The sequence below is a fragment of the Coenobita brevimanus genome, chromosome 70 (assembly GCF_032717465.1).
Source record: "Coenobita brevimanus isolate Jiangsu-jjx chromosome 70, ASM3271746v2, whole genome shotgun sequence".
Taxonomy (NCBI): domain Eukaryota; kingdom Metazoa; phylum Arthropoda; class Malacostraca; order Decapoda; family Coenobitidae; genus Coenobita; species Coenobita brevimanus.
The window spans coordinates 18,610,388-18,624,599 of record NC_137023.1 but is presented as its reverse complement, the minus strand read 5'-3'; the positions used below and the strand labels follow the sequence as shown (position 1 = coordinate 18,624,599).

General features: G+C 42.7%; 1 pseudogene; it reads left to right on the top strand.

Annotated features, from left to right (window-relative positions):
• The first annotated feature begins 12,783 nt into the window (after positions 1-12,783).
• LOC145406398 (enoyl-CoA delta isomerase 2 pseudogene) lies at positions 12,784-13,795 on the top strand (annotated as a pseudogene).
• Positions 13,796-14,212: the final 417 nt, after the last annotated feature.

Sequence of the window (14,212 nt, the reverse complement as noted above, 5' to 3'; positions counted from 1 at the left end):
AGGTATCGGAGGGGGGAAATCGGTTGGGACGTGACGGGTTATGTCTAGTCTCATTCACGAACTGATGCAGATAAATACATATTTCGTTTAATTAAAGTCACTTCATGTGTTACTTATTCATGTCTTACACATGAATGGAGAAAATGTGGTAATAATTTATTTGTAGTATATAGCATTCAAAGTCAAAGGTCATTCATCATTATGTACTGACTTCTTTTCATATACTGGGGAATGACGATGAAAGGCTGTAAAAGTAAATTGGTCATATTTTTCCCAAAGTTGTTGATCTCACTCTGAAGGCTACCTAGTGTTTGATTCTAAGCTTCAGTTAAAAAATAAATAAATACACTTTAAAAAGCATTTCATCATGAGCCGCACTGACACAGAAACTAAGCACTGAGATTCAAAATCATATTTACTGATCATTGTGTTTTGTAGACTGGGCTTGTCTTGGCAGGACGATTGTTGAATTCAGACAATTTCTGTATTCTCTTTTCGTTGTCCTTTCTGCAAAAACATTTCCTTCGATGATTTTCATCACGTAGCAAGGATTTTTTTTTTTTTTTTTTTTCAGTAAGAAAAAACAAGAGACATAATATTCCGCACTCTCCTTTACGTGCCCTGCGAAAAAGTAATAAGGTTATGGCTTGGACCTTGCTGTATGTTTATTAGTGAGACAGGATCATGCATACTTCAACTTTACCCTTAACCTCATGGATCGGAGAAAGTATATTATTGGTTAACTGCTATTATTTCCGTACGATTTTATTCAACCCAGAGAAGTCTCTCTTTATAAAGTAGTTAAGGAATGCTATTTCAAACTCCTATTAAGAAAAAAAAAGTCTCCGAATCTTCATGAAATTGACCCGATGTTAGGATTAACATAAGTGATATCCTCGAGTTGAAGACATTATAGCTTATTGATGAATGAGTGAATGTAATTACTTTCTGCCCCAGCACATTTACAACTTGCCTTTACTGCACCTAATCTTTGTACTCAACATAATTAATGAACAGGGTTTTTCTTTTGCCAAAAGTAGGCCTATATATAACAACAACAACAACGACGGCAACAACAACAACAACAATAACAGTAATTACAATCTGGGGACAGTTGGGCAAATGGGTTGTAACTGGTGTCTTACAATTCATATTCTTTGCCTGTTATGCAAATGAAGGCCTTTCCTCATCCAGACCGTATACTGCTGACAGCGGCACTTGTGTAGGTGCTTCTATCAGTGACAGAACGATTCTCGTATTATTATTATTATTATTTTTTTGTTTCATTCAGTTCACAACACGTGGGAGCCGTGGTGCACTGGTTAGCATATCCATTTTGCAACTGAACTAACTCGGCTTCCTTTCTCAATGAGGTCAGACTGATGGACTTGTTTCCTCGTACGCCTGCTCTCCTGTCTGGGAACTTGGAGAGGAACTGCACTCATCAAGTATTGCTTATTGGCCTTAGCCTTGAATCTATTGACTGTTTTTTTACTTCCTCCACATGACTGTACTCTACCGTGGAGATGTTTCTTCGGACTGAAGTGGTTACTATACTGTAGCTTCAATTAACCTCTTCAATATAGGGCTGGCAGGACTGGCTTAAATTAAATATAATCGTGTTGCAGTAGCTTTAAAAAATGCTGTATAAAATGGCCGTCATTTTATTCAAGATGTAGACTTTAGTGCAGTCGACAGGCATAACTGAAAGTCATTTTTTGTTTTATTTTTCTCCAGGTTCACAAATCTAGCATAAGGGTACCTTATACAGACGTCAATTGATAGTTTCCGATAACTGCCGTCGTGACAGACATAAGGAGTTAGGTTTTTTAAGGCCGTATTAGAGGTGGCATTGTAGTCTTTGTAAAACCATTCTCTTAGCTATTCATTGTGCCTGTTCGTCTAGATCAGGGCTTCTCAAACATTTTCCTACCACATACCCAGCGATTCAGCAGATCATTGACCCATACCACTGTGACTGAAGCACTAAATATAGACTGGTACTCCATTAGCACTAATTTAATATAGAACGAAAACATAGTAACTGTTGTTACTGGTGGTGATGGTGATGGTGGTGGTGGTGTTGTTGCTTAACCTCGGTCTTTCTGGCCGAGCAGACCCGTCAACCGTAGGTAAGAAACTCTTGTGGGGCCGCCTTTCATGTACAGTCCAGTACATACACCGTATAAAGAGCCGGCGCCCCCTTGCGGTTAACAAATCCTCACCAGGGTTGGATCACTGTCCTTCCTACGGGGAAGTCCAGGGAAGTATGGGGAGTTTCAGCTCCCGGATGGATGCCGCATCTGTTTTACTGAGGATGCACGGCGCCCCCACGTGTAGGCTCCTTGCCGTTGTAAAATTGTTGAACTCGTAATTACTATTGTATATAAAGCAAATAAGTAAGCACACACTGTTACAGCACTTTTTCAGTTTTAGCACAGTTTTATGGAAACAAGTTTCTCAATTTTCAGTATTATGTGAGGAATGATGCCATTAATATATGTGGCTATATTCTATTAGAATGTTTGTCGACACTCTATGCGGGGATGGCTCCGACGCTCCAATTAGCATTTTCAAGCAAAATCCGTGGTAATTCCCAAACATAAACATTTCAAATCTATATTAATATCTAGTCTAAATCTTCTATCCTATCTGTACCCGAAACAACTAAAGTTTCTTAAAGCCTGACGCCAGAACACTAAAAAGCAGTTTGTTCATTCCCCGATTTCTCTATAGTTCTCTTCTTTTAAATTTCTTCTTCTTCTGTCTTATAGCTGCCAAGTTCTAAAATGGCTTAACTAATCACTTTTCTTTTCCACTGAGAGTTTTCATTCTACAAAGGTATGGGTTAGGACAACTTTCACAGGTGTAATCTGATTCTGGCCTGACTTTGTGGATGGAGGTCGGCAAAGGGTGAACTGACTTAGATATGAGATCAATCGGTCGCAGGTATAGGTCACACGACTTGGTCAAAATTTGGCCCTTTATCTTAAAAAAAGTTATATTCCATATGGGTCAGACTTGGTGGAAGGGTTTATGGTCAGCCAAAGGATGAACCCCTTATATTTTAGAAACAATAGGTTTCTGTTCAGGGGCACAGGGCAAAGTCAATCTAAATATTATCTGTTTCGTTTAGACCAACCTCAGTGGATGGGTTGTTGATAATGCAGGAATGAAACTGTTCAAGTATGAGAACCATCGATCGAGGGCCAAAGACACAGGGCAGAGCCTAATGTTTGATGGAAGACCATCCGCAAGACACGGGTGTTGCACTTTTGGGGTTCTCATTTTTTTTTTTTTTTTTTTTTTTCCAGCCAGACAATTTTATGTAGCTCCAGAGACACTTATTGAATGGTATGCATTTAGTCTGAGCCTTCATTAACCCACTCACTGCTACTACACTCTTCTAAGTTGATTAACGCAGAAAAACCTTAATTACATTCTAAAGCAAAAGGTTTAAAAATTAGAAAATCAAGTGTAAAAATCTGTCTATCTATCTATAGCCCGACGCCCTAATCCCGCAAAGGGTGGCCGCAGACAAAACAGACAAAACGCCTCCATGTCGCCCTGTCACCCACCATTTGACTACCCTCTCCCCAACTCACCCCCCCCCTCCCTCATATACCTCTCAACTCTATCCCTCCACATCATCCTCGGTCTTGCCCTCCCTCTCCCTCCCTCCACCTCACCTACATACACCCTCTTAGTCAGTCTTTCACTCTCCATTCTCTCCACATGTCCAAACCACCTCAGTGTATTTCTCCTAATCTTCTCGACCACATCCACATCCACCCCACAACGTTCCTTCACTTCTTCATTCGTCAACCTGTCCCTCCATGTCACTCCACATACTCCTCTCAAGTAACTCATTTCCACTGCTCTCACTCTTGACTTGTTCCCCTCTTGCAAGGTCCACGCCTCGCTTCCATACGTCAGGGTAGGGATCACAATACTATCATGCAGTGACTTCTTAACTTCCGTACTCACCTCCCTATTTCTCATCACTGCTTTCAATGAACCAACAACCTTCCTTCCCTGGTGTACCCTTTCACGCACTTCATCCCCCAGAGTTCCATCCTTACTCATCACATTACCCAAGTACTTGAATCCACTCATATTCTCCATGTCCTCACCATCCATCCTCACTGTACACTCTGTGACTTCATTCCTCTCAAACACCATAACTTTACTTTTGTTTAAATTAAGTTTCAGCGTCCTCCTCCTACACACTGACCCAAATTCATTCACCAAACCTTGCAACTCCCATTCATCTTCACTCAAAAATACTGTATCATCAGCAAACAGCAACACCGGAATCTTCCAAATCTCACCCTCATTCATTAGAGCCATCCCCACATCCACTGCCCTACCTTTCACCTCCTTTACAACCCCATCCATGTATATATTAAAGAGCCATGGAGACATCACACAACCCTGTTTCAGTCCCACACTGAGATCAAAGAACTCACTCAACTCACCATCCACTCGCACCGTAGCCCTAGCTCCCTCGTACATAATCTTCACAGCACTCAACAATTTCCCCTCCACTCCATATACTCTTAATACCTTCCACATACCTTGCCTATCTATTCTGTCATAAGCTTTCTCCAAGTCCATGAAGGCAGCATACACTTTCCTTCCCTTCTCTAGATACTTCTCCACTAAACATCTTAGAACAAATATCTGATCTACACACCCTTTTCCCTTCCTAAATCCCCCTTGTTCTTCTCCAACTAGCTCCTCTGTCATATGCCTAACCCTATCAATGAGTATTCTACCATATATTTTACCAGTCACACTAAGAAGGCAAATACCCCTATGGTTACCACATACTTCTCTCTCCCCTTTTCCTTTGTATAAAGGAACAATTATACCTGATTTCCAGTCCTCTGGAACCCTTCCCTCTTCCCAAGCCAATCTACACAACTTCCATATCCACTCCACAACAATCTCACCCCCATACCTAAGCATTTCACCACACACTCCATCAATTCCTGAGGCCTTTCCCAACTTAATCTTCTTCATTGCTTCCACTACTTCCGTCCTACTGATCTCTTCCTCCCTCCTCTCGTCTCTTCTTCTCCCAGCCATTCCCCAACCACTTATACTTGCACTGCTCTCACTCTCTACATTCAACAAATCCTCAAAGTGCTCCTTCCATCTCCTCAATTTCTCTCTCTTCTCCACCAACAATCTATTATTCCTATCTTTCACTCCCCTACTATTTCCCCTTTCACACTGCCTTACTTTCTTTACCTCCTTCCAAAACAATTTCTTACTCTCCCTCCATTTCACACTCAGATTCCTCCCAAACTCTTCATCCACTTTCTTCTTACTCTCCTTCACCAGTCTCTTAACCTCCCTTCTCATGCTCACATATACCTCTCTCTTCTCTCTCTCATCTTCTCCCCTTCCTCTACTCGCTAACCATTCACTGTATGCCTTCTTCTTTTGTTCCACAGCTCGTTTCACCTCATCATTCCACCATGCTGTCCCTTGCACACCCTTGCATCTTCTCCTCACTCCACAAACCGCCTCACACGCTGCGCCTATCTCTTCCGTGAATATCTTACATACGTCTTCCACCCCTTCCATCTGCTCTAGCTCATACCTTCCCAATCTTTCTTCCACTATGCTCTTATACTCTGTAATTTTCTCACTATCTTGCAATTTCTACACTCTTCTCACAGGAGATGTTTCCTCCTGTCTTCCCCTTCGTCTCCTCAACCATTTTCTTTGCAGCTTTACCTTGGCCATCACTAAGTGATGGTCCGAGACTCCATTCCCCCACCCTCTCCACACTCTTGCATCCAACACTTGTCTTCTCATTCGCTCATCCACACACACGTAGTCTATCATTGCCTTTCGTTCAACAAGTTCATCATCCATCCTTCTCATTACTCTCCATGTATACCGGTGGATCATCTTATGACGAAAGTAGGTGTTGGCTATTGCCAACCCCTTACAAGCACAGATGTCCACTAAAGCACTACCGTTCCCATCTACTTCAGCTGGCACACCTCACTGACCAACCACATTTTATAAAATGCATGAAATTGTTGGGATGGCAACTAGCCAAAGCCACTGGAACAAGGTCGAAGCAGTAAAGGCATAATATAGGCAATTCCAACTTTTTGTTTTTAGTCCAGTAAGAATCATTGTTGTAAAAAATTATTTAAACTTAAGTGCACTAAAAGTGTGTCATAATTATCGTATAACTGAATAAATAATGCATTACTTAAAACTAAAGGGGCCTTCTGTGGAGCGCATCTCTCCGACAAGGGCAACGTAATTTCCAAACAACTCTTCATAATGGGCTAGGTTTTCTCATCACTGATTAGGGTTTCGCAAAAAGTGTATTCCAAATCCAGAATCTGTAATACGATCTGGATCGGTCCCAAAAGTCATTCGATTGTTCCCTGGGACATGTGCTATGTATCCACCAAATTTCGTTCAAATCTCTCTCTTAGTTATTGATAAATCCTGCAAACAGATAAACAAACAAACAAACAATCAAAGGTTAAACATACTTTCCTTGTCGGAGATAATTATGTCATAAAAATGTAAGGTTGAGGATGCATGTCCTTTGGTGCATTGTCATCCCCACATATCCATACATTTGTGAGAAGTATTTTATGCATTATTAATATTTCACGAATCTTGCAAGTATTCCCTGGAAATCCTTATACATACGCCTTGGGGGACGCATATCCCTTTTTGAGAGTCACTAACCCAGACTTTCTTTTTTGTGTGTTACCAGTTTACCTATCTGTGAACATGTCTTACTATCTGTGTACCAGTCCCCTCTCTCTCTCTCTCTCTCTCTCTCTCTCTCTCTCTCTCTCATTTATTTATTTATACCTCTGATAACAGCATGAGTGCGAAAAAGTGTAATTTGCAAAATAAATAACCGAGGCAGAACGCAAACAGAGCCGCACACATCCTCCAACCTTACCTCAACACACTACACGAATGGTTCACCACAAACAGACTCAAAATAGCCCCAGCCAAATCTACAGTGACCCTTCTCTCAAACTGGACTGCAGGATATGGTCACATTCCACACCTCACCATAAACAACATCCCCCTACCACACAAATACACCCAAAATCCTTGGTGTAACATACAATGCGTCAGTGTCATATAAACTACACATCACAAGCATTAAAAATGAATTAACACAAACACCCAACGCCCTAAGGTCATTTGCCCATACAACATTCGGACACAACAAAGAAAACATCACCACAATATAAACAATATATACGTTCAGTGATGAACTATGCAAGCCCTGCTTGGGCTTCTAACCTCAGTGAAACACACTACAACACTCTACAGACCTTACAGAACAAGGCCCTAATTATAATCACAGGCTTCACAGCTACTACACCTACAGACTTCCTACACCAAGAAGCCAAAGTCCTCAAAGTCAGGGATCATCTAGACATGAGAGACACACAAATTCTTGCCACAGCCTCCACAAACCCACACCATCCACTACACTACATGGCAGTACATCCACACACACCAAGGAACATCAAAACAACACTCAGCACATGATATCATACACAAATACCGTCATCTCTCCCCCCTCGCCACTTCAAACCAGCTTCCAGAAGCATATCCACGCTCAAATCACTCACCGCTCCATTCCGTCACTCAAAGACAACACACAGCTGCATGCACAACCTCCTGATATCCACCCCTCTGAATACTACCTTCCTTGTGAGGGCAGGGTCCACCTGGCCAGGCATCCAGCCCTCTTGAGTTATTAGAAGAGGCTAGATGACTCCGTCACTGATGCCTGCCTAGGATGCAACACAGCACCCCATATTATTAAGCACAATATGGAAGACTGCACTGAACACAATCGCCTGCACCAACAACACAACGTACACTCCTTGAGAGCTCTGTGGGAAAGCCCAGTCTCGGCCGTGGCCTTCTTTAGGGACTCAGGGCTGTTCGGCCAGACTGCCTAGGGAACAACTACCACCACTACTACTGAGGCAGACGGATGATTTGCATGGTTACGTTCCTGAATGCAGTTGTCTTAGCTTTGTCCACAACTTCCGTCCATCGTGACTTGTTGTATGGTGTCAAGGATAAAAGTCTGCCTGTTATCCACTTTACCTACTTCACAATTACAGCATATCCGACACTTTCCTCCCTGATGCATCGCATAAAAGGGCATCATTTATGACTCGAAAAACACAAGAAGCCAGTCATTAGTCACATGAAGATTGATCTGTAGCCGAGGTGAAATGTTTGACGAAGTTTTCTGCTCGGCAGAACCACTGGAGATAGGTTATCATTACAGCATCTCTCTCTCTCTCTCTCTCTCTCTCTCTCTCTAAGACTATACAATAGATGCGAAATTAATTCTCAGCCATGTTTAACAAAAATAATAATAAACAGCTACATATTGTGTGAGTAAAGTTTGGACCATGTCAGAGGGACACAAGTCGAGTGGGAGCAGTGGAACTGAATTATCTCAGAGAAGCATGTGAAGTCACATACAGACAGACAGGCAAAGGGGTGAAGTGGAAGAGTTTTGTGGGGTTGATGTGGATGTAACCGTGGATGTATTTTAAGATGATTTCGGCATATACAGAGGGTGGGAAATATGAAACTGACTCGAAGAGTGTATGTCAGTAAGGTGGAGAGGAGAGGGAGAGGAGGAGGAGACCAAGGATGATGTAGAGAAATGGACTGGAAAGATATACAGTAAGAGAGATGGGGTTGGAGTTGAAGGGAGGGCAACTAAATTGAACAGGACAGGGTGACAAGGAGGTTTTTGTGTTTTGCCAGGCATTACAGGATTAAGGCATTTGCCAATAGATAAACAGATACATAGACATATAGATGGAAAAACCTCCTCCGTGTCAGGAACCATATGTTGTGTGACGACAAGTATAAAGGTGAAGAAACGAATCGTCCCTCTAGGGGCAGGAAGTCCGGGGCAAAGACTTGTATACCAGACCCCTGACTGGGTTTTCACTAGTGTTGCATCTTTACTTTTGCTAATGGCAGGGTTGTAGACATTATATAGGCCTTAGTATATGTCTCACATACACAATGTACGGGATGTAGTGTCTGCTGGAAAAGTACACAGCTTCTCACTAGGAATGTCAATTCACATAATGTTTATCCACAGTCTTGTTGTCCCAGACCATCAAGAATCCTTAACCATATGATGTATTTCAAAAATCCTCGTAGTCCAGATGACCAAGAATTTCATGACGTATTCAAACACGTGGAGCAACCAGCCCTAGTCGGTTAGTCCACGTGAATCTACTAGACGCTACATCCTCTCCAAGCCGTATATAATGTCGTAGAGCTTCCCTTCAGATCAGAAGGGGTTGGAGAGTACGCCCATTAACACAAGGGTCAGATAGGGTGATAAGGGGTTGGAGAGAGAAAAGGGAGAGAGGGGCTAGAGGAAAGGTCTGACAGTAGGGTCACGCTCCGCTACACTGTAACTCACTATTATAACTGTGTGCAACAAACTTCGTAACCCAAGAGTGCTGTAACTCACCTCCTTAACACTACGTCTCTACTTTATTCTGGCTGAGCTTAACGATCCAATCTCGATAGCGAGGCCTTAGGTACTTGTAGGGAGATAGGGAAATCGATTATGGATCATTAAGTTAACCAGAATAAAGTAGTGAGACGTAGTGTCAACGAGGTGACTTACAGCACTCTTGGGTTACAAAGTTTATTGCAGTTATAATAGTGATTTACAGTGTAGCTGAGCGTGACCCTAGTGTCGGACCTTCTCTCTAACCACTCTCTCCCTCTTCTATCTCTAGCCCCTTCTCACTCTACCTGACCCTCGTGTTAACGGGGCTACTATCCAACCCCTTCTCATTCTATCTGACCCTCGTGTTAACGGGGCTACTATCCAACCTCTTCTCACTCTATCTGACCCTCGTGTTAACGGGGCTACTCTCCAACCCCTTCTCACTCTATCTGATCCTTGTGTTAATGGGAGTACTGTCCAACCCCTTCTCACTCTATCTGACCTTCGTGTTAACGGGCCTATTCTCCAACCCCTTCTGATCTGAAGGGAAGCTCTCCGACATGATATATAGCTTGGAGAGGATGTAGCGTCTAGTAGATTCACGTGGACTAACCGACTAGGGCTGGTTACTCCACGTGTTTGAATACGTCATGAAGTTCTTAGTCGTCTGGACTACGAGGATGTTTGAAATACATCATATGGTTAAGGATTCTTGATGGTCTGGGACAACAAGATTGTGGATAAACATTATGTGAATTGACATTCCTAGTGAGAAACTTTGTATGTCACCGGCAGACACTACATCCTGTACATTGTGTTTATGAGATATATACTAATGCCTATATAATGTCAACAGGGCCAATTTAATTTGAATGAGAGTATGTGTGTGTGTGTGTGTGTGTGTGTGTGTGTGTGTGTGTGTGTGTGTGTGTGTGTGTGTGTGTGTGTGTGTGTGTGTGTGTGTGTGTGTGTGTGTGTGTGTGTGTGTGTGTGTGTGTGTGTTTAGTGTGTTTGTGTGTCTTAGTGTGTTGAATTGTGCTTGTGTGTCGTGTGTCTTTGTGTTACTCTTAGTTGTCGTATTGAATGAATCTCTCTCTCTCTCTCTCTCTCTCTCTCTCTCTCTCTCTCTCTCTCTCTCTCAGTTGATAGAGTGTTATCTTAAGGTTACACTAAGAGTATATCGAGTGTCAAGCCAAATGACTTCTTCTAGCCCAGGAAACCATTTACCACTTAAGATGGCAATGATATATCCAACTGCACGCCTGGTTGTCGTGTAGATTCAGGTGCTTCCACTAGATATGGCCCAGAAAGGTTTAACATCCGAGGGAAAGTTGGCATTATTACCCACATATTACTACGCAGCGGTGAGTGACTAGCGTGGTCTGATTTGCATAGCCCTGGACCACTACGCTTCTGATGAAGCAATAAAGTTTCAAATGATGGATGGTGTGTGTGTGTGTGTGTGTGTGTGTGTGTGTGTGTGTGTGTGTGTACTTGCGTCTGTCTTTGGTTGTGTGCTTGTGCATGTGCGCATCTGCTTTTTATTGTTTGTGTGTTTCTATGTATTTGGATGTTTGTGTTTGTTTTACTCGTCCAACGTAGCACAGTGGGTAACACTAGTAAGGATCTTCACTGATGAACGACAGACAGTGAAGAGAGACAGAGTGCTGGGCAACCCATATATAGCAGATGTACAGTTATTTATAATGTGTCACACAGAAGTCCTATGATATCCGAAACGATCAAAAACTGCCTTAAACAACCCAGGAAATTCAATCTGCTATCGTTTTGGCGTGCAGAGAATAGCATATCGATTTAGGAGAGTTAAAAACACTAATTACTGTACACGGTATTCCCATGAAAGGAAGTTAGTGAAAAAGGAATAAACTCATGGAGGATTTTCCAGTAGCCATCATCCGTTGTGTCACATGGTTTCACGCAGTGTGCACTGATCATTTTTTCTTGATAGACTGTAAATTTAGATCAGTGACAATTTTAACAGCCTATTTGTGTGAGATGCTGAGACTCTCTTTTGGAAAAGAATATGCAAAAAATGGCAAACGAAAGGAAAGAGAGTGTAACTGATTTAGTCGTACATTTAATATTTTGGAAGATTTTTTTTCCTTCACTTTAGTTCAGGTTCACCACAAAATATGATGACTGGTAAGCAAGATAAACTTTAATACCAAGAGTAACATTTGCACTTACATCACAGGGTGGCCTAGAATATATATGTTACAAGGTAGGGACAAATTCTTGGTGTATTTTATTAGTTTGTAAAGCCAAAGACAATTCATTGTGCTTGTACCTTTTTCCCCACTTCAATCCGACTTCAAGATAAAAACTCAGTTATATTTAATGTCTGTTTTCTGATATTCATCCCGGTCACAATAGTAATATTAACAGATTCATGCAGTGTGTTGTGTTCCTGATTCATCCTCAGATGTAGGTCATTTATGTTATTTCATAAACTAAATTAAAGTTTCTGCATGATATTCTATGTAAAATTAGTATTATTTACTCACAGAGTAAAATCAATACAAAATTTTCGCCCTTATGAACAGAACTGACAGATGATACCAGGCAATATGTATTCCGCCCACAGAGATACACCATTTCCAGCACTCACAAATGCAGACCCAACCCCTGGCATTCAGCTGCATATCGCAAACATTACCATATTTTGGTCATTGCGATGACTTTCCGTCCCGCAGCTCTTAACTGTCCATTTCAGCAAACGACGGACAGTTTCGTTAAATTCTCAACTCACTTTACGTAAGCAAATGCCATTTGAGTCGTTGTTGTACATTGCTTGTAAACCGGGATACCTAATGTCAGAGGAAAGAACAATTAGAAGAATCATTATGTCAGTTTGTTCTTCTCATTCTTGGTAATTTAGCTGGTTTTATTCTTTTCATGCCAAAGAGTTATATGTGTACTGTACACACACACACACACACACACACACACACACACACACACACACACACACATATATATATATATATATATATATATATATATATATATATATATATATATATATATATATATATATATATGACTGTCCCATGCTTCTGTCTGTCCCTGGGTTAGGTGGAAGTCACACTAAAACTGCGGTTATAATGGCTGGTGTGAGATATCTGGCAAGGAATATGGCAGGCTGTAGGTATGGTGCTTGCAGTGTGGTCGGGCAGGTGGCATGGAGGGCCGCCGGTGTCAGCTTCACGAGTGTCTCGCCGCAGTTTGAATGACTCCACTCACTGAAGGAGGACCCAGGCAATGAGGTGAAGCGAAAGATCTACGCCCTCTTCAAGCAGGCAACGCAAGGCCAGGTGACCACAAAGCGACCAAACATGGTTGACTTTGTGGGTCAGGCCAAGTGGGATGCCCGGAATGCCTTGGGGTTTATGTCACAGAAGGAGGCTCAGAAGGCGTATATTGAGCTGGTGAACTCCTTGGCTGGGGCTGAGGCGTCCCAGGCAGCAGCAGCAGTGGAATCAGGCCAGAAATATCGTACTCTCCTGGTGACCTGTGTGGGGGAGTCTTCGCACCATCACTCTCAACAGACCCAAGAAATTTAATGCAATCAACTGTTGACATGTACAACGAGTGGTCTGTGGCATTGAAGCAAGCAGCAGAGGACCCACACACGGACATCACAACCATAACAGGGGTCAGTGAAAATTACTGCTCATGCAACAATCTCTCCAACTTCACCGGCATCAGTCCAGAAAACATGCACGTGTATTTGAAGATGAGTGGCCACCTCCTGTACGGGTTTGTGCCTTCATTCATAGATTTTCCGAAGCCATTGGTGGCGGTGGTTAATGGCCCGGCCCTCGGTGTGAGCGTAACTGTCATGGAACTGTTTGTTGCGGTGTATGCCTCAGATAAGGCAACCTTCAGCACCCCGTTCAGCAGACTGGGCCAATCTCCTGAAGGCTGTTCCTCCTACATTTTCTCAGGCTAATGGGGCCTGCAAAAGCCAATGAGCTGTTGCTGTTTAATAAGATCAAATCATAGAAGGCATGTGACCGTGGATTGATGACAAGTGTTCCCCAATGCTAGCTTCCAGAAGGAGGTGTGGCCACGTCTGCAAGAGTACACCTAGCTGCCAGGCAAATTTCTCACCTATTCCAAGGCTCTCACGAGGGACAAGGACAAGAAGATACTGTTTAAGGTAAACCGTGCCAAGTGTGACCGTCTGGTGGAGTGCTGGACATCCAGGACTGCATCTGTGCGATTATGAAGTTCTTTAGCCGAAAAAATTAAACTGTTGAGCCGGGGTAGGACGTTTCGGTGCCTAAGGAACCGTAGGCTTTTCCACTCACTCAATGTAGAGTGATGCCATATGAGCTCTACACTGAGTGACAAGCCAAATGGTTTCCTGTGCCCAGGAAACCATTTACTATGCTGGGTGGTAACTATATAACCGGATTTCTGGCAGGGTTAAGTGTCCCCCAGATTCCCCTATCCAAAATCACTTTCTCCTGGCAGTCGTTTCAGAGAGCCTCGGGGGTCCCAATACCTGCCCAGGGCCCCAACCAAATGGGCAGATTTGTATGGCCATGTGGAATAAGAGAGGTGTGAATGAGGACAGCGAGAGGTTGGAAGAGGTGAATGTGTTCAAGAGTGCGAGATATCCCGTGATGGCACTGTGTGAAACAAGATGAAAGGGTGTGAAGTGGA